Source organism: Bufo gargarizans, chromosome 4 (assembly GCF_014858855.1).
Source record: "Bufo gargarizans isolate SCDJY-AF-19 chromosome 4, ASM1485885v1, whole genome shotgun sequence".
In the NCBI taxonomy this organism is placed as follows: Eukaryota; Metazoa; Chordata; class Amphibia; order Anura; family Bufonidae; genus Bufo; species Bufo gargarizans.
This window is the reverse complement of record NC_058083.1, coordinates 47,153,325-47,175,503: the sequence shown is the minus strand read 5'-3', so window position 1 is coordinate 47,175,503 and position 22,179 is coordinate 47,153,325.

Sequence of the window (22,179 nt, the reverse complement as noted above, 5' to 3'; positions counted from 1 at the left end):
CGTTGGATGAAGTGGATCATGTCCCTGTCTGGGATTGATACGGCGGTCTTTACCGCTCATTCGGCCAGGGGCGCGGCCGCCACTGCCCTGGCCGTTTCGGGGGCTCGTTTGGAGGACATTTTGCGCTTGGCTGACTGGTCTACGGCCACAACGTTCAGAGAATTTTATTTTCGTCCGCCCCCTCATGTGTTTTCATCGATTATTGATCAGCTTTGAACTTGCAATATGAGCCTCCGTGTCTTGAGGTAAAACTAAATGATTTTCCTATTTCATGACGTAAAGTCATAGTTTTATTAAAGACACGGAGGCGAGTATTGCCCGCCCTGGGTTGTTCCTGCCCTCCCTTTTGTGATTTTAATTTATTGGACTGTTTACATTGTCGTTTATGGTTATTTAGTACGTATACTTGTTTAGTTGTGTTACTGACTGTTTATGGTTCTGTTTTCAGTGACCTTATAATATACGACCGTTTCCTGGGTCGGTTTTTGTTCAATTTCTGCCTGCCTCTTACACTGGCTATATTATTTGCTTTATTTCAGGTTGAAGGTTCCACGAAGTATGGACTTCTGCGTTGTTCCCGGTTTCCGGAGGTGTTAGCCATGTTGGCTTGAGTTCTACGACATGATGGGCCGGTTGTTCATCATTCTCGGGTCCGGTTCCAGTTTCCGGTTTCGGTTCCAGTTCCGGTTGTGAAGTTGGTGTTTCGGTTCCAAAGAAAGAGGAAGTTACTAAGAGGACACTGCTTATTATAGGATCTGAGAGGGGTGGATCCTTTATTGTTATGATTATGTAAATTTCTTCTTTGCTGCTATTGGTGGAAAGTAAAGAAGGAGATAGCAATACTCGCCTCCGTGTCTTTAATAAAACTATGACTTTACGTCATGAAATAGGAAAATCATTTAGTTATACATCTTCTTGTATATAGTGATATGGAGCATGCTGGTATAACCTGGGCATCTCCTATATATAATTATATATGTACAGCTGGTATAAGTTATACATCTTCTTGTATATATTGATATGGAGCATGCTGGTATAACCTGGGCATCTCCTGTATATAATTATATATGTACAGCTGGTATAAGTTATACATCTTCTTGTATATAGTGATACGGACCATGCTGGTATAACCTGGGCATCTCCTGTATATAATTATATATGTACAGCTGGTATAAGTTATACATCTTCTGTATATAGTGATATGGAGCATGCTGGTATAACCTGGGCATCTCCTGTATATAATTATATATGTACAGCTGGTATAAGTTATACATCTTCTGTATATAGTGATATGGAGCATGCTGGTATAACCTGGGTATCTCCTGTATATAATTATATATGTACAGCTGGTATAAGTTACACATCTTCTTGTATATAGTGATATGGAGCATGCTGGTATAACCTGGGCATCTCCTGTATATAATTATATATGTACAGCTGGTATAAGTTATACAACTTCTTGTATATAGTGATATGGACCATGCTGGTATAACCTGGGCATCTCCTGTATATAATTATATATGTACAGCTGGTATAAGTTATACATCTTCCTGTATATAGTGATATGGAGCATGCTGGTATAACCTGGGCATCTCCTGTATATAATTATATATGTACAGCTGGTATAAGTTACACACCTTCTTGTATATAGTGATATGGACCATGCTGGTATAACCTGGGCATCTCCTGTATATAATTATATATGTACAGCTGGTATAAGTTATACATCTTCTTGTATACTGTGATATGGACCATGCTGGTATAACCTGGGCATCTCCTGTATATAATTATATATGTACAGCTGGTATAAGTTATACATCTTCTTGTATATAGTGATATGGACCATGCTGGTATAACCTGGGTATCTCCTGTATATAATTATATATGTACAGCTGGTATAAGTTATACATCTTGTATATAGTGATATGGAGCATGCTGGTATAACCTGGGTGTCTCCTGTATATAATTATATATGTACAGCTGGTATAAGTTATACATCTTCTGTATATAGTGATATGGAGCATGCTGGTATAACCTGGGCATCTCCTGTATATAATTATATATGTACAGCTGGTATAAGTTATACATCTCCTTGTATATAGTGATATGGACCATGCTGGTATAACCTGGGCATCTCCTGTATACAATTATATATGTACAGCTGGTATAAGTTATACATCTTCTTGTATATAGTGATATGGAGCATGCTGGTATAACCTGGGCATCTCCTGTATATAATTATATATGTGCAGCTGGTATAAGTTATACATCTTCTTGTATATAGTGATATGGACCATGCTGGTATAACCTGGGCATCTCCTGTATATAATTATATATGTACAGCTGGTATAAGTTACACATCTTCTTGTATATAGTGATATGGAGCATGCTGGTATAACCTGGGCATCTCCTGTATATAATTATATATGTACAGCTGGTATAAGTTATACATCTTCCTGTATATAGTGATATGGACCATGCTGGTATAACCTGGGCATCTCCTGTATATAATTATATATGTACAGCTGGTATAAGTTATACATCTTCCTGTATATAGTGATATGGAGCATGCTGGTATAACCTGGGTATCTCCTGTATATAATTATATATGTACAGCCGGTATAAGTTATACATCTTCTGTATATAGTGACATGGAGCATGCTGGTATAGCCTGGGCATCTCCTGTATATAATTATATATGTACAGCTGATATAAGTTATACATCTTCTTGTATATAGTGATATGGACCATGCTGGTATAACCTGGGTATCTCCTGTATATAATTATATATGTACAGCTGGTATGAGTTATACATCTTCTTGTATATAGTGATATGGAGCATGCTGGTATAACCTGGGCATCTCCTGTATAAAATTATATATGTACAGCTGGTATAAGTTATACATCTTCTGTATATAGTGATATGGACCATGCTGGTATAACCTGGGCATCTCCTGTATATAATTATATATGTACAGCTGGTATAAGTTACACATCTTCCTGTATATAGTGATATGGACCATGCTGGTATAACCTGGGCATCTCCTGTATATAATTATATATGTACAGCTGGTATAAGTTATACATCTTCTTGTATATAGTGATATGGAGCATGCTGGTATAACCTGGGCATCTCCTATATATAATTATATATGTACAGCTGGTATAAGTTATACATCTTCTTGTATATAGTGATACGGACCATGCTGGTATAACCTGGGCATCTCCTGTATATAATTATATATGTACAGCTGGTATAAGTTATACATCTTCTGTATATAGTGATATGGAGCATGCTGGTATAACCTGGGCATCTCCTGTATATAATTATATATGTACAGCTGGTATAAGTTATACATCTTCTGTATATAGTGATATGGAGCATGCTGGTATAACCTGGGTATCTCCTGTATATAATTATATATGTACAGCTGGTATAAGTTACACATCTTCTTGTATATAGTGATATGGAGCATGCTGGTATAACCTGGGCATCTCCTGTATATAATTATATATGTACAGCTGGTATAAGTTATACAACTTCTTGTATATAGTGATATGGACCATGCTGGTATAACCTGGGCATCTCCTGTATATAATTATATATGTACAGCTGGTATAAGTTATACATCTTCCTGTATATAGTGATATGGAGCATGCTGGTATAACCTGGGCATCTCCTGTATATAATTATATATGTACAGCTGGTATAAGTTACACACCTTCTTGTATATAGTGATATGGACCATGCTGGTATAACCTGGGCATCTCCTGTATATAATTATATATGTACAGCTGGTATAAGTTATACATCTTCTTGTATACTGTGATATGGACCATGCTGGTATAACCTGGGCATCTCCTGTATATAATTATATATGTACAGCTGGTATAAGTTATACATCTTCTTGTATATAGTGATATGGACCATGCTGGTATAACCTGGGTATCTCCTGTATATAATTATATATGTACAGCTGGTATAAGTTATACATCTTGTATATAGTGATATGGAGCATGCTGGTATAACCTGGGTGTCTCCTGTATATAATTATATATGTACAGCTGGTATAAGTTATACATCTTCTGTATATAGTGATATGGAGCATGCTGGTATAACCTGGGCATCTCCTGTATATAATTATATATGTACAGCTGGTATAAGTTATACATCTCCTTGTATATAGTGATATGGACCATGCTGGTATAACCTGGGCATCTCCTGTATATAATTATATATGTACAGCTGGTATAAGTTATACATCTTCTTGTATATAGTGATATGGAGCATGCTGGTATAACCTGGGCATCTCCTGTATATAATTATATATGTGCAGCTGGTATAAGTTATACATCTTCTTGTATATAGTGATATGGACCATGCTGGTATAACCTGGGCATCTCCTGTATATAATTATATATGTACAGCTGGTATAAGTTACACATCTTCTTGTATATAGTGATATGGAGCATACTGGTATAACCTGGGCATCTCCTGTATATAATTATATATGTACAGCTGGTATAAGTTATACATCTTCCTGTATATAGTGATATGGACCATGCTGGTATAACCTGGGTATCTCCTGTATATAATTATATATGTACAGCTGGTATAAGTTATACATTTTCTGTATATAGTGACATGGAGCATGCTGGTATAGCCTGGGCATCTCCTGTATATAATTATATATGTACAGCCGGTATAAGTTATACATCTTCTGTATATAGTGACATGGAGCATGCTGGTATAGCCTGGGCATCTCCTGTATATAATTATATATGTACAGCTGATATAAGTTATACATCTTCTTGTATATAGTGATATGGACCATGCTGGTATAACCTTGGTATCTCCTGTATATAATTATATATGTACAGCTGGTATGAGTTATACATCTTCTTGTATATAGTGATATGGAGCATGCTGGTATAACCTGGGCATCTCCTGTATATAATTATATATGTACAGCTGGTATAAGTTATACATCTTCTTGTATATAGTGATATGGAGCATGCTGGTATAACCTGGGCATCTCCTGTATAAAATTATATATGTACAGCTGGTATAAGTTATACATCTTCTGTATATAGTGATATGGACCATGCTGGTATAACCTGGGCATCTCCTGTATATAATTATATATGTACAGCTGGTATAAGTTACACATCTTCCTGTATATAGTGATATGGACCATGCTGGTATAACCTGGGTATCTCCTGTATATAATTATATATGTACAGCTGGTATAAGTTACACATCTTCCTGTATATAGTGATATGGAGCATGCTGGTATAACCTGGGCATCTCCTGTATATAATTATATATGTACAGCTGGTATAAGTTATACATCTTCTGTATATAGTGATATGGAGCATGCTGGTATAACCTGGGCATCTCCTGTATATAATTATATATGTACAGCTGGTATAAGTTATACATCTTCTTGTATATAGTGATATGGACCATGCTGGTATAACCTGGGTATCTCCTGTATATAATTATATATGTACAGCTGGTATAAGTTATACATCTTGTATATAGTGATATGGAGCATGCTGGTATAACCTGGGTGTCTCCTGTATATAATTATATATGTACAGCTGGTATAAGTTATACATCTTCTGTATATAGTGATATGGAGCATGCTGGTATAACCTGGGCATCTCCTGTATATAATTATATATGTACAGCTGGTATAAGTTATACATCTCCTTGTATATAGTGATATGGACCATGCTGGTATAACCTGGGCATCTCCTGTATATAATTATATATGTACAGCTGGTATAAGTTATACATCTTCTTGTATATAGTGATATGGAGCATGCTGGTATAACCTGGGCATCTCCTGTATATAATTATATATGTACAGCTGGTATAAGTTATACATCTTCTTGTATATAGTGATATGGACCATGCTGGTATAACCTGGGCATCTCCTGTATATAATTATATATGTACAGCTGGTATAAGTTACACATCTTCTTGTATATAGTGATATGGAGCATACTGGTATAACCTGGGCATCTCCTGTATATAATTATATATGTACAGCTGGTATAAGTTATACATCTTCCTGTATATAGTGATATGGACCATGCTGGTATAACCTGGGTATCTCCTGTATATAATTATATATGTACAGCTGGTATAAGTTATACATCTTCTGTATATAGTGACATGGAGCATGCTGGTATAGCCTGGGCATCTCCTGTATATAATTATATATGTACAGCTGATATAAGTTTTACATCAGACACGGAGGCTTCATATTGCTTTCTCTTCCTTTACTGATCACCATAGCAGCAAGGAGAAACAAAAAACAAATGCAAATGGTCACCATAGTAACCCATATGTCCCACCCCTACAGCCCCAATATAAGGCTGCGTCCAAGGTGGTACTTCCTCTTTCTTGCTGCTCACCAGATAAGTGACATGTTAATTTTTATCTGCTGACTGTTATTCCTAGGTGTTTCATTCCTTTTTCTGTCTATTCCCCGGGTTATTTTTCTTCCCTGGGGTTTGTTTTGTTCCTCCCTTTAGGTGGGTTACGTTTGGGGCAGCGATATTTCTTTTATCCTTTTTCCGTGCCCCTTAGTTTTCCCCTGTCTGGGCAGCCTTTGCCTGCCCCAGTATCACGGGGGCCTAATCGCGGCATTTTCCCCTGGGACCCTCTCCGTTGGGGGGCTCCGTTCGTTCCCTCTCTCCGCTCCCTTCTCCCCTTGGGAGTTTTTTACTTGGGGGTCCCTTTTGTGCCGGGCAGGATCGCTGGCCTTACCGCCATCTTTGCTTCCCCCGTGCTGGGCCACGCCCCCCGTCTTGCGCGCGTCTGCTGCACGGATCGGCGCCTTTTTTCTCCCCACTTTCGCGCGCTTTGGCTGGCTGGAGCGAGATCTCGCGAGATCCGGCGGCCATTTTGGTTCCCGTTCCCGCGAGATCTCGCTTCCTCCGGTCTCCTGCGTGCCTGCTGCCGGTTCTCCTGTGCTGCGCTCCGCTCCTCTCGCTCCTGGGGTGATTAACCCCTCATCTATCTAGCGCTGCTTACCTTGTGCCTCCGGCTCTCCTCCTAGCCCTCCTCCTACAGGTACCCTGTCTCCTTTTTGCTTGACCAGCATGGACCCCTCTGCCCAATCCCCCCCCGCCCCCCTCCCTGGCAATACTAGTCTCCCTGGCTCAGACTCACAGGCGCAGCTCATCCAGCGCTCTGTGTCTGATGCTATCCTACAGGCTATGGGTTCCATGTCCACTGTTTTGTCCCAGACCATTTCCCAGGCCCTGTCTGCACACCCCCTAGCTGGGGCCAGACTTGCTCCCCCTGAGACTGCACAGCACTCGTTTGCTGCTGAACCTCCTGTTGGACAGGAGACAATGACCGGTGTGTTGATGACCACCCCAGACGACGCGCTGAGGTCGCGTAAGAGAGCTTGTCCCCGCCAGGCTGATAAATCGCGGGTGTGGAAGCACGCTAGAGCCCTAGCGGATGCCGTCTCTGACTCGGATCTGGGTTCGGGCCCGGAGGATCCAGCAGAGGCTACTGATTTTTCTGAGGAGGATGTCTCCCCTCGGGGGTCCGACCCCATTGCCACTCCCCCGGCTGTGCCTTTAGCTAAGGATTCCTCCTCTGCCTCGGCTGACAATTTCCCTTTGGATTCCTCCGGGGCTCCCATGTTTGATCCTGAGGCCCTCCACCATCCCAGATCGGCGGAGTGGCTCCCCGATTCCCAAATTAGCAGCTACCTGGAGCATTGGGCCCGCCGTCCTCTGTCCAAGGAGGCGCGCAGTAAACTACGGGCTGAGTGCCCTCGGCCCATTATACCCCATAAGGTCTGCGACACCCCCGTCGTGGATCCAAAGATGACCCAATTTTTGTCTAAATCGGGGTGGAACGCTAAGAAGGGCTTGGATTCGGCCCTTAGAGGCTGCCAGGACAAGCTCCTGGATATTTTCGGTCCACTGGCAAAAATTATGGAGTTGGCGGAGTCCGCCAGACAGGAGGGTTCCCACATTGACCCTGAGGAGCTCACGGGCTGGGCCCAGCGGGCGATTTGCATCGCCGGGGGAACCAATGCGTCCCTATCTGTGGAAAGGCGCAAGGCCATCCTGCTTAGGATAGACCCCAAGCTCATTAATCTCGCCCAGACGGAGACGGGCAAAGAGGCGGAAGGCCTGCTTTTTGGGGACTCCTTTATAAAGGACCTCAGCCGCTTCGTCGGCACTTTTTCCGCCCTGGACAAGGCGCAGGCCACTATGCGCAAAGTCTTCCAGGGCCGGGTCTCTCACAGGGCCGGCAGCAACAGGGGCCGTCTGTCCGGCCGCTCCAGCACCCGAGGCAGGGGTGTATCCAGAGGCTCCTTCTCCCAGCGAGCTGCGTTTCAAGACCAGCGGTCTTCCCAGACTTTCTTCCCATCCAGAGGGGGACAATGGCGCTCCCGTTCCTTCCGAGGAAACACGGCTCCACGCAAGTCATCCGGTAAGTCAGACCCCGGACGGGGATTCTTCGGTACCTTATGTAGGGGGCAGGCTTCGGCATTTTTTACACGCTTGGGAACTAGTTACATCAGACCCGTGGGTTCTGAGGACGGTCAGGGGCTTCTCCATAGAGCTCATAGACACCCCTTGCTCAGTGCAACCCCCGCCGGCCTCTCTTCGGAGGGGATCGGACTCCGCTCGGGTGGACGAGGAGCTCTCTTCCCTTTTCCTCAAGGGGGCCATAGAGAGAGCTCACGGCCACTCAAGGGGGGTGATAAGCAACATTTTCTTAGTCCAGAAGAAAGGGGGGCAGATGCGTCCCGTCATCAATCTCCGGGCGCTAAACAGCATCGTGCGGTACCGACACTTCAAGATGGAGGGCATCCATCTACTTCGGGACCTCCTCTCCCCCGGGGATTGGCTCGTGAAGCTGGATCTGAAGGACGCGTACCTGACGGTCTCGGTGGCCCCCCAATCCAGGGATCTCCTTCGCTTCCTCTGGAAGGACGAGGTTTGGAGATTCACATGCCTTCCATTCGGCTTGTCGTCGGCTCCGTGGTGTTTCACCAAGCTCCTGCGTCCGGTCATGGCCTGGCTGAGGAGTCGCGGGGTGCGCCTCATAATTTATCTGGACGACATCCTCCTGATGCATCAATCCAGATCGTCGCTGCTGCAACACCTCCGATGGACGTCGGATCTCCTAGAGTCGCTCGGCTTCCTGCTCAACCTGGAGAAGTCTTGGCTCACTCCCTCCCAGAGGTTAGACTTCCTCGGATTCACAGTGGACTCGATCTCGGAATCCCTCAGCCTTCCGGGGGACAAGTTACGGTCCATTCGCAAGGAACTGCGACGGGCGTTGACCAGTGCCCACCTGTCCCTGCGTCATCTAGCCCGCATCATCGGCCTGCTAGCATCCTCCATACAGGCGGTCTTCCCGGCGCCGTTGCATTACCGGGCCCTACAGCGCTTGAAGATTGCGCACCTCCGCTCGGGGGCCTCCTTTGCGGACATGGTGGAATTGGATTCGGAGGCCAAAGAAGAGATCCGTTGGTGGATCGCCAATCTGGAAGCTTGGAACGGCAGGGCGATTTTTGGCTTCCAGCCGGAATTCACCATCGAAGCGGATGCGAGCCTTCAGGGCTGGGGAGCGCACTGCGACGGGGTCTCCACCGGAGGACCTTGGTCGCAGGTCGAGACGCGCTTGCACATCAATGCCTTAGAGTTGCTGGCCGGCTCTTTGGCCGTCAAGAGTTTTACCAACGGTTTGGCCAATGCATGTATCCGTCTCCGGATGGACAATATTTCAGCGGTTCGCTACATCAACCGTTTGGGCGGAACCCAGTCGGTTACCCTGGCGGGGTTGGCGAAGGATTTTTGGGCGTATTGTCTCTCCAGGGACATCATGGTGCAAGCCGAGTACCTGCCGGGTCTTCACAACGTGCGGGCGGATTGGAGTTCCCGCCATCTTACGGACGGCAGCGACTGGCAGTTGGACCCGTCGATTTTCTCGGAGGTGTCATCCAGATGGGGACCCTTTTCCGTGGACTTGTTCGCCTCCCGGCTCAACGCTCACCTCCCTCGGTTCTACAGTTGGCGCCCGGATCCGGAGGCGATGGCGGCGGACGCGTTTCTGCAGGACTGGTCCTCCGGCCTTCTCTATGCTTTTCCCCCATTCATGATGATTCCTCGGATGCTTCTCCAAGTGCGTCGCCATCGGGCGGAGTTGGTGGCGATAGTCCCGTTCTGGGACTCTCAGGTATGGTTCCCGTCTCTCCTGGAGCTTCTGGTGGACATTCCAGTCCTTCTGCCGAACCCGACCTCTCTCCTGCGCTGCCCTCAGGGGGCTCCCCACCCCCTGCTCCTGGACGGATCCCTTCGTTTGATGGCCTGCCGGCTCTCAGGACTCCAGGAGCGGTCGACGGAATTTCGGAGGCAGCTAGGCGCCTCTTGGACGACGCTTGGGCTCCCGGCACCCGAAAATCTTATCGGGCGGCCTGGCGAACTTGGGCTGGCTGGTGCCTGGAACGGGACCTGGATCCCGTTTCAGCTCCTGTAGCTCAGTTGCTTCAATTCCTCACCTCTCTGTTTGAAGGGGGTAAGGCTTACAGGACGATCAACCTTTTTCGTTCGGCGATTTCTTCATCACACCTAGGGTTTGACGGCGTTCCGGCAGGACAGCATCCTTCCGTTTCGCGCCTCCTCCGAGGCGCGCGTCTTTCTCGGCCTCCCCGCCCGAGGTTTTCTTCCACTTGGGATGTTTCCCTGGTGCTTACCTTTTTGTCCTCTTGGCCTACCAATGCTGACCTTTCCTTACGTCAGCTTTCCGCGAAGTTGCTCACGCTCTTTTGCTTAATTTCTTGTAAAAGAGTTTCTGATGTGCGGGCTCTGGACCACGACGCCAGGTCCTTCACCCCGGAGGGCGTGTCATTTAACATTTCGAGACGCACCAAGACGAACATCCGGGTCGTTTCGTACCCCAGCTTTCCGGCTTCCCCGGCCTTGTCCGGTAGCTTGTTTGAAAGAGTACGAGGCCAGGACTCGTCCTCACAGGTCTCCGGCTGTGCCACAGTTGTTTCTCTCCATCCGTCACCCGTTCGGCCCGGTGACTAGCCCCACCTTGGCCCGTTGGTTGAAATGGGTTATGGCTCTTGCCGGTGTGGACACTTCGGTGTTTACAGCTCATTCGGCGCGCGGGGCGGCGTCTACCTCCTTGGCGGTCTCGGGAGCTCGCCTGGAGGACATCCTGCGATTGGCGGACTGGTCGAGTGCCTCCACTTTCCGTGAGTATTATTTCCGTCCTCCTCCTCATTTGTTTGATCCCTTGGTTAACCAGCTTTGAACTAGCAATATGAAGCCTCCGTGTCTGATGTAAAACTAACTGATTTTCCTAGTCTACGACGTAAAGTCATAGTTTTATTAAGACACGGAGGCGAATATTGCCCTCCCTTCCCTCCCCTGGGCTCTGGTAGTATGGGGGTGTGTGGGGCCGGTTAGCTCTATTTAGTGGGTAGGCCGGTTTGGGACTGTTATTACGCTGGGAGGGTGCAGTTGTTCGCCATTATGTGCTCATGCTTGTATGTATGCTTTACACCGGCCTGGACCTCTGGGGTCCGCTGGAGATGGGTTTGGCTGGGCCAAGATCTTGCTTTATCGGAGTTTATTTCTCTTGTTCTTTCAGGTTGAGTCTTCCTGCCTTGGATTGTTCCGGTTCTGGTTGAGGTTTTTCCTCAGGCTCCTGCTTCTTCCACGTTGGATTTGCTGAGAGTCTTGGATATTGGTTCCAGTCCGTCTCCTGATGTGGATCCTGTCGCTGGAGAGTTCCTGCTTGGATTCTGAGGGTTTCGTTGACGCGGATTGTTCTTTGACTGTTCCTGAGTTGTTGTTCATCGGTTATTATGGACTGGTTCGCAGAGAAAGAGGAAGTACCACCTTGGACGCAGCCTTATATTGGGGCTGTAGGGGTGGGACATATGGGTTACTATGGTGACCATTTGCATTTGTTTTTTGTTTCTCCTTGCTGCTATGGTGATCAGTAAAGGAAGAGAAAGCAATATTCGCCTCCGTGTCTTAATAAAACTATGACTTTACGTCGTAGACTAGGAAAATCAGTTAGTTATACATCTTCTTGTATATAGTGATATGGACCATGCTGGTATAACCTTGGTATCTCCTGTATATAATTATATATGTACAGCTGGTATGAGTTATACATCTTCTTGTATATAGTGATATGGAGCATGCTGGTATAACCTGGGCATCTCCTGTATATAATTATATATGTACAGCTGGTATAAGTTATACATCTTCTTGTATATAGTGATATGGAGCATGCTGGTATAACCTGGGCATCTCCTGTATAAAATTATATATGTACAGCTGGTATAAGTTATACATCTTCTGTATATAGTGATATGGACCATGCTGGTATAACCTGGGCATCTCCTGTATATAATTATATATGTACAGCTGGTATAAGTTACACATCTTCCTGTATATAGTGATATGGACCATGCTGGTATAACCTGGGCATCTCCTGTATATAATTATATATGTACAGCTGGTATAAGTTATACATCTTCTTGTATATAGTGATATGGAGCATGCTGGTATAACCTGGGCATCTCCTATATATAATTATATATGTACAGCTGGTATAAGTTATACATCTTCTTGTATATATTGATATGGAGCATGCTGGTATAACCTGGGCATCTCCTGTATATAATTATTTATATACACCTGGTATAAGTTATACATCTTCTTGTATATAGTGATACGGACCATGCTGGTATAACCTGGGCATCTCCTGTATATAATTATATATGTACAGCTGGTATAAGTTATACATAGAGTTGAGCGAACACCTGGATGTTCGGGTTCGAGTAGTTCGGCCGAACATCCCGGAAATGTTCGGGTTCGGGATCCGAACCCGATCCGAACTTCGTCCCGAACCCGAACCCCATTGAAGTCAATGGGGACCCGAACTTTTCGGCACTAAAAAGGCTGTAAAACAGCCCAGGAAAGAGCTAGAGGGCTGCAAAAGGCAGCAACATGTAGGTAAATCCCCTGCAAACAAATGTGGATAGGGAAATGAATTAAAATAAAAATTAAATAAATAAAAATTAACCAAAATCAATTGGAGAGAGGTTCCATAGCAGAGAATCTGGCTTCCCGTCACCCACCACTGGAACAGTCCATTCTCAGATATTTAGGCCCCGGCACCCAGGCAGAGGAGAGAGGTCCCGTAACAGAGAATCTGTCTTCATGTCAGCAGAGAATTAGTCTGCATGTCATAGCAGAGAATGAGGCTTCACGTCAGCCACCACTGCAACAGTCCATTGGCATATATTTAGGCCCAGCACCCAGGCAGAGGAGAGAGGTCCCGTAACAGACAATCTGGCTTCATGTCAGCAGAGAATCAGTCTGCATGTCATAGCAGAGAATGAGGCTTCACGTCAGCCACCACTGCAACAGTCCATTGGCATATATTTAGGCCCAGCACCCAGGCAGAGGAGGGAGGTCCCGTAACAGAGAATCTGTCTTCATGTCAGCAGAGAATTAGTCTGCATGTCATAGCAGAGAATGAGGCTTCACGTCAGCCACCACTGCAACAGTCCATTGGCATATATTTAGGCCCAGCACACACACAGGCAGAGGAGAGAGGTCCCGTAACAGAGAATCTGGCTTCATGTCAGCAGAGAATCAGTCTGCATGTCATAGCAGAGAATGAGGCTTCACGTCAGCCACCACTGCAACAGTCCATTGGCATATATTTAGGCCCAGCACCCAGGCAGAGGAGGGAGGTCCCGTAACAGAGAATCTGTCTTCATGTCAGCAGAGAATTAGTCTGCATGTCATAGCAGAGAATGAGGCTTCACGTCAGCCACCACTGCAACAGTCCATTGGCATATATTTAGGCCCAGCACACACACAGGCAGAGGAGAGAGGTCCCGTAACAGAGGATCTGGCTTCATGTCAGCAGAGAATCAGTCTGCATGTCATAGCAGAGAATCAGGCTTCACGTCAGCCACCACTGCAACAGTCCATTGTCATAAATTTAGGCCCAGCACCCAGGCAGAGGAGAGAGGTCCCGTAACAGACAATCTGGCTTCATGTCAGCAGAGAATCAGTCTTCATATCATAGCAGAGAATCAGGCTTCACGTCACCCACCACTGTAAGAGTCAATTTTCATAAATTTAGGCCCAGAACCCAGGCAGAGGAGAAAGGTCCCGTAACAGACAATCTGGCTTCATGTCAGCAGAGAATCAGTCTTCATATCATAGCAGAGAATCAGGCTTCACGTCACCCACCACTGCAACAGTCCATTGGCATATATTTAGGCCTAGCACACAGGCAGAGCAGAGAGGTCCCGTAACAGACAATCTGGCTTCATGACAGCAGAGAATCAGTCTGCATGTCATAGCAGAGAATCAGGCTTCACGTCAGCCACCACTGCAACAGTCCATTGTCATAAATTTAGGCCCAGCACCCAGGCAGAGGAGAGAGGTCCCGTAACAGAGAATCTGGCTTCATGTCAGCAGAGAATCAGTCTTCATATCATAGCAGAGAATCAGGCTTCACGTCACCCACCACTGCAACAGTCCATTGGCATATATTTAGGCCCAGCACACACACAGGCAGAGGAGAGAGGTCCCGTAACAGAGGATCTGGCTTCATGTCAGCAGAGAATCAGTCTGCATGTCATAGCAGAGAATCAGGCTTCACGTCAGCCACCACTGCAACAGTCCATTGTCATAAATTTAGGCCCAGCACCCAGGCAGAGGAGAGAGGTCCCGTAACAGACAATCTGGCTTCATGTCAGCAGAGAATCAGTCTTCATATCATAGCAGAGAATCAGGCTTCACGTCACCCACCACTGTAAGAGTCAATTTTCATAAATTTAGGCCCAGAACCCAGGCAGAGGAGAAAGGTCCCGTAACAGACAATCTGGCTTCATGTCAGCAGAGAATCAGTCTTCATATCATAGCAGAGAATCAGGCTTCACGTCACCCACCACTGCAACAGTCCATTGGCATATATTTAGGCCTAGCACACAGGCAGAGCAGAGAGGTCCCGTAACAGACAATCTGGCTTCATGACAGCAGAGAATCAGTCTGCATGTCATAGCAGAGAATCAGGCTTCACGTCAGCCACCACTGCAACAGTCCATTGTCATAAATTTAGGCCCAGCACCCAGGCAGAGGAGAGAGGTCCCGTAACAGAGAATCTGGCTTCATGTCAGCAGAGAATCAGTCTTCATATCATAGCAGAGAATCAGGCTTCACGTCACCCACCACTGTAAGAGTCAATTTTCATAAATTTAGGCCCAGAACCCAGGCAGAGGAGAAAGGTCCCGTAACAGACAATCTGGCTTCATGTCAGCAGAGAATCAGTCTTCATATCATAGCAGAGAATCAGGCTTCACGTCACCCACCACTGCAACAGTCAATTTTCATAAATTTAGGCCCAGAACCCAGGCAGAGGAGAAAGGTCCCGTAACAGACAATCTGGCTTCATGTCAGCAGAGAATCAGTCTTCATATCATAGCAGAGAATCAGGCTTCACGTCACCCACCACTGCAACAGTCCATTGGCATATATTTAGGCCTAGCACACAGGCAGAGCAGAGAGGTCCCGTAACAGACAATCTGGCTTCATGACAGCAGAGAATCAGTCTGCATGTCATAGCAGAGAATCAGGCTTCACGTCAGCCACCACTGCAACAGTCCATTGTCATAAATTTAGGCCCAGCACCCAGGCAGAGGAGAGAGCTCCCGTAAAAGAGGATCTGGCTTCATGTCAGCAGAGAATCAGTCTGCATGTCATAGCAGAGAATGAGGCTTCACGTCACCCACCACTGCAACAGTCCATTGGCATATATTTAGGCCTAGCACACAGGCAGAGCAGAGAGGTCCCGTAACAGACAATCTGGCTTCATGTCAGCAGAGAATCAGTCTGCATGTCATAGCAGAGAATGAGGCTTCACGTCACCCACCACTGCAACAGTCCATTGGCATATATTTAGGCCTAGCACACAGGCAGAGGAGGGAGGTCCCGTAACAGAGAATCTGGCTTCATGACAGCAGAGAATCAGTCTGCATGTCATAGCAGAGAATGAGGCTTCACGTCAGCCACCACTGCAACAGTCCATTGGCATATATTTAGGCCTAGCACACAGGCAGAGGAGAGGTTCATTCAACTTTGGGTAGCCTCGCAATATAATGGTAAAATGAAAATAAAAATAGGATTGAATGAGGAAGTGCCCTGGAGTCCAATAATATATGGTTATGGGGAGGTAGTTAATGTCTAATCTGGACAAGGGACGGACAGGTCCTGTGGGATCCATGCCTGGTTCATTTTTATGAACGTCAGCTTGTCCACATTGGCTGTAGACAGGCGGCTGCGTTTGTCTGTAATGACGCCCCCTGCCGTGCTGAATACACGTTCAGACAAAACGCTGGCTGCCGGGCAGGCCAGCACCTCCAAGGCATAAAAGGCTAGCTCTGGCCACGTGGACAATTTAGAGACCCAGAAGTTGAATGGGGCCGAACCATCAGTCAGTACGTGGAGGGGTGTGCACACGTACTGTTCCACCATGTTAGTGAAATGTTGCCTCCTGCTAACACGTTGCGTATCAGGTGGTGGTGCAGTTAGCTGTGGCGTGTTGACAAAAGTTTTCCACATCTCTGCCATGCTAACCCTGCCCTCAGAGGAGCTGGCCGTGACACAGCTGCCTTGGCGACCTCTTGCTCCTCCTCTGCCTTGGCCTTGGGCTTCCACTTGTTCCCCTGTGACATTTGGGAATGCTCTCAGTAGCGCGTCTACCAACGTGCGCTTGTACTCGCGCATCTTCCTATCACGCTCCAGTGCAGGAAGTAAGGTGGGCACATTGTCTTTGTAGCGTGGATCCAGCAGGGTGGCAACCCAGTAGTCCGCACAGGTTAAAATGTGGGCAACTCTGCTGTCGTTGCGCAGGCACTGCAGCATGTAGTCGCTCATGTGTGCCAGGCTGCCCAGGGGTAAGGACAAGCTGTCCTCTGTGGGAGGCGTATCGTCATCGTCCTGCCTTTCCCCCCAGCCACGCACCAGTGATGGACCCGAGCTGCGTTGGGTGCCACCCCGCTGTGACCATGCTTCATCCTCATCCTCCTCCACCTCCTCCTCATCCTCGTCCTCCTCGTCCTCCAGTAGTGGGCCCTGGCTGGCCACATTTGTACCTGGCCTCTGCTGTTGCCAAAAACCTCCCTCTGAGTCACTTCGAAGAGACTGGCCTGAAAGTGCTAAAAATGACCCCTCTTCCTCCTCCTCCTCCTCCTCCTCCTGGGCCACCTCCTCTTCCATCATCGCCCTAAGTGTTTTCTCAAGGAGACATAGAAGTGGTATTGTAACGCTGATAACGGTGTCATCGCCACTGGCCATGTTGGTGGAGTACTCGAAACAGCGCAACAGGGCACACAGGTCTCGCATGGAGGCCCAGTCATTGGTGGTGAAGTGGTGCTGTTCTGTAGTGCGACTGACCCGTGCGTGCTGCAGCTGAAACTCCACTATGGCCTGCTGCTGCTCGCACAGTCTGTCCAGCATGTGCAAGGTGGAGTTCCACCTGGTGGGCACGTCGCATATGAGGCGGTGAGCGGGAAGGCCGAAGTTACGCTGTAGCGCAGACAGGCGAGCAGCAGCAGGATGTGAACGCCGGAAGCGCGAACAGACGGCCCGCACTTTATGCAGCAGCTCTGACATGTCGGGGTAGTTGTGAATGAACTTCTGCACCACCAAATTCAGCACATGCGCCAAGCAAGGGATGTGCGTCAAATTGGCTAGTCCCAGAGCTGCAACGAGATTTCGCCCATTATCACACACCACCAGGCCGGGCTTGAGGCTCACCGGCAGCAACCACTCGTCGGTCTGTTGTTCTATACCCCGCCACAACTCCTGTGCGGTGTGGGGCCTGTCCCCCAAACATATGAGTTTCAGAATGGCCTGCTGACGTTTACCCCGGGCTGTGCTGAAGTTGGTGGTGAAGGTGTGTGGCTGACTGGATGAGCAGGTGGAAGAAGAGGAGGAGGAAGCCGAGAAGGAGGAGGTGGCAACAGGAGGCAAAGAATGTTGCCCTGCGATCCTTGGCGGCGGAAGGACGTGCGCCAAACAGCTCTCCGCCTGGGGCCCAGCTGCCACTACATTTACCCAGTGTGCAGTTAGGGAGATATAGCGTCCCTGGCCGTGCTTACTGGTCCACGTATCTGTGGTTAGGTGGACCTTGCCACAGATGGCGTTGCGCAGTGCACACTTGATTTTATCGGATACTTGGTTGTGCAGGGAAGGCACGGCTCTCTTGGAGAAGTAGTGCCGGCTGGGAACAACATACTGTGGGACAGCAAGCGACATGAGCTGTTTGAAGCTGTCTGTGTCCACCAGCCTAAATGACAGCATTTCATAGGCCAGTAGTTTAGAAATGCTGGCATTCAGGGCCAGGGATCGAGGGTGGCTAGGTGGGAATTTACGCTTTCTATCAAATGTTTGTGAGATGGAGAGCTGAACGCTGGCGTGTGACATGGTTGAGACGCTTGGTGACGGAGGTGGTGGTGGTGGTGTTGGTGGTACATCCCCTGTTTGCTGGGCGGCAGGTGCCAACGTTCCTCCAGAGGCGGAGGAAGAGGCCGAGGCGGCAGCAGCAGAATAGATGTTACTAGATGTTTTTCTCATTGTTATGGTTCACCACAACAACAAATATATTATTTGGCCCAATGTATTGTATTCAAATTCAGCGGGATATAAATTTGAGGCCTAGTATTTAGGCGCTGGGTGACCGGTATGGATTTAGTGACAGAATTAGACTTGGAAATGCACAGAAGCGTGTGTGTGAAGTTATTCTGAATGACCCTATGTGCACCTTGAATATTATATACCCTTTTTGGGATAGATTTCAAATAGCTCTGATATAGCAGAAACCACTAAATTATGAAATTGCTAAATTGGGAATTGTACTTCAACCCAGAACAAAAAATGTGCTTTGACGGGCACTAAATAACTTTCCCAGCTACAACAGGACAACGGTAACGAGAGATTTAGAGGGATTTAAATTTGAGGCCTAGTATTTAGGCGCTGGGTCACCGGTATGGATTTAGTGACAGAATTAGACTTGGAAATGCACAGAAGCGTGTGTGTGAAGTTATTCTGAATGACCCTATGTGCACCTTCAATATTATATACCCTTTTAGGGATAGATTTCAAATAGCTCTGATATAGCAGAAACCACTAAATTATGAAATTGCTAAATTGGGAATTGTACTTCAACCCAGAACAAAAAATGTGCTTTGACGGACACTAAATATCTTGCCCAGCAACAACAGTACAGCGGTGGGTAACGAGAGATTTAGAGGGATTTAAATTTGAGGCCTAGTATTTAGGCGCTGGGTGACAGGTATGGGTTTAGTGACAGAATTAGACTTGGAAATACACAGTAGCGGGTGTGTGTGAAGTTATTCTGAATGACCCAATGTGCACCTTCAATATTATATACCCTTTTTGGGATAGATTTCAAATAGCTCTGATATAGCAGGAACCACTAAATTATGAAATTGCTAAATTGGGAATTGTATTTCAACCCAGAACAAGAAATGTGCTTGAACGGACACTAAATAACTCGCCCAGCTACAGCACTAGGGACAGATTTAGCTGGATATAAATTTGAGGCCTAGTATTTAGGCGCTGGGTGACAGGTATGGGTTTAGTGACAGAATTAGACTTGGAAATACACAGTAGCGGGTGTGTGTGAAGTTATTCTGAATGACCCTATGTGCACCTTCAATATTATATACCCTTTTAGGGATAGATTTCAAATAGCTCTGATATAGCAGAAACCACTAAATTATGAAATTGCTAAATTGGGAATTGTACTTCAACCCAGAACAAAAAATGTGCTTTGACAGACACTAAATATCTTGCCCAGCAACAACAGTACAGCGGTGGGTAACGAGAGATTTAGAGGGATTTAAATTTGAGGCCTAGTATTTAGGCGCTGGGTCACCGGTATGGATTTAGTGACAGAATTAGACTTGGAAATGCACAGAAGCGTGTGTGTGAAGTTATTCTGAATGACCCTATGTGCACCTTCAATATTATATACCCTTTTAGGGATAGATTTCAAATAGCTCTGATATAGCAGAAACCACTAAATTATGAAATTGCTAAATTGGGAATTGTACTTCAACCCAGAACAAAAAATGTGCTTTGACGGACACTAAATATCTTGCCCAGCAACAACAGTACAGCGGTGGGTAACGAGAGATTTAGAGGGATTTAAATTTGAGGCCTAGTATTTAGGCGCTGGGTCACCGGTATGGATTTAGTGACAGAATTAGACTTGGAAATGCACAGAAGCGTGTGTGTGAAGTTATTCTGAATGACCCTATGTGCACCTTCAATATTATATACCCTTTTAGGGATAGATTTCAAATAGCTCTGATATAGCAGAAACCACTAAATTATGAAATTGCTAAATTGAGAATTGTACTTCAACCCAGAACAAAAAATGTGCTTTGACGGACACTAAATATCTTGCCCAGCAACAACAGTACAGCGGTGGGTAACGAGAGATTTAGAGGGAATTAAATTTGAGGCCTAGTATTTAGGCGCTGGGTCACCGGTATGGATTTAGTGACAGAATTAGACTTGGAAATGCACAGAAGCGTGTGTGTGAAGTTATTCTGAATGACCCTATGTGCACCTTCAATATTATATACCCTTTTAGGGATAGATTTCAAATAGCTCTGATATAGCAGAAACCACTAAATTATGAAATTGCTAAATTGGGAATTGTACTTCAACCCGGAACAAAAAATGTGCTTTGACAGACACTAAATATCTTGCCCAGCAACAACAGTACAGCGGTGGGTAACGAGAGATTTAGAGGGATTTAAATTTGAGGCCTAGTATTTAGGCGCTGGGTCACCGGTATGGATTTAGTGACAGAATTAGACTTGGAAATGCACAGAAGCGTGTGTGTGAAGTTATTCTGAATGACCCTATGTGCACCTTCAATATTATATACCCTTTTAGGGATAGATTTCAAATAGCTCTGATATAGCAGAAACCACTAAATTATGAAATTGCTAAATTGGGAATTGTACTTCAACCCAGAACAAAAAATGTGCTTTGACGGACACTAAATATCTTGCCCAGCAACAACAGTACAGCGGTGGGTAACGAGAGATTTAGAGGGATTTAAATTTGAGGCCTAGTATTTAGGCGCTGGGTGACAGGTATGGGTTTAGTGACAGAATTAGACTTGGAAATACACAGTAGCGGGTGTGTGTGAAGTTATTCTGAATGACCCAATGTGCACCTTCAATATTATATACCCTTTTTGGGATAGATTTCAAATAGCTCTGATATAGCAGGAACCACTAAATTATGAAATTGCTAAATTGGGAATTGTATTTCAACCCAGAACAAGAAATGTGCTTGAACGGACACTAAATAACTCGCCCAGCTACAGCACTAGGGACAGATTTAGCTGGATATAAATTTGAGGCCTAGTATTTAGGCGCTGGGTGACAGGTATGGGTTTAGTGACAGAATTAGACTTGGAAATACACAGTAGCGGGTGTGTGTGAAGTTATTCTGAATGACCCAATGTGCACCTTGAATATTATATACCCTTTTTGGGATAGATTTCAAATAGCTCTGATATAGCAGGAACCACTAAATTATGAAATTGCTAAATTGGGAATTGTATTTCAACCCAGAACAAGAAATGTGCTTGAACGGACACTAAATAACTCGCCCAGCTACAGCACTAGGGACAGATTTAGCTGGATATAAATTTGAGGCCTAGTATTTAGGCGCTGGGTGACCGGTATGGATTTAGTGACAGAATTAGACTGGGATATGGCCAAAAAATAAACAGACTATTGCTGGTTAAATGCACTTGGTGTGACAGCTTCACCCTGATGTAGGCTTTAGCCAAAAAACAACCACACCATTGAGGGTTAAATGCACTTGGTGACAGGCGCAGCTTGCCCCTGATTTTGTATATGGCCAAAAAATGAACAGACTATTGCTGGTTAAATGCACTTGGTGTGACAGCTTCACCCTGATGTAGGCTTTAGCCAAAAAACAACCACACCATTGAGGGTTAAATGCACTTGGTGACAGGCGCAGCTTGCCCCTGATTTTGTATATGGCCAAAAAATGAACAGACTATTGCTG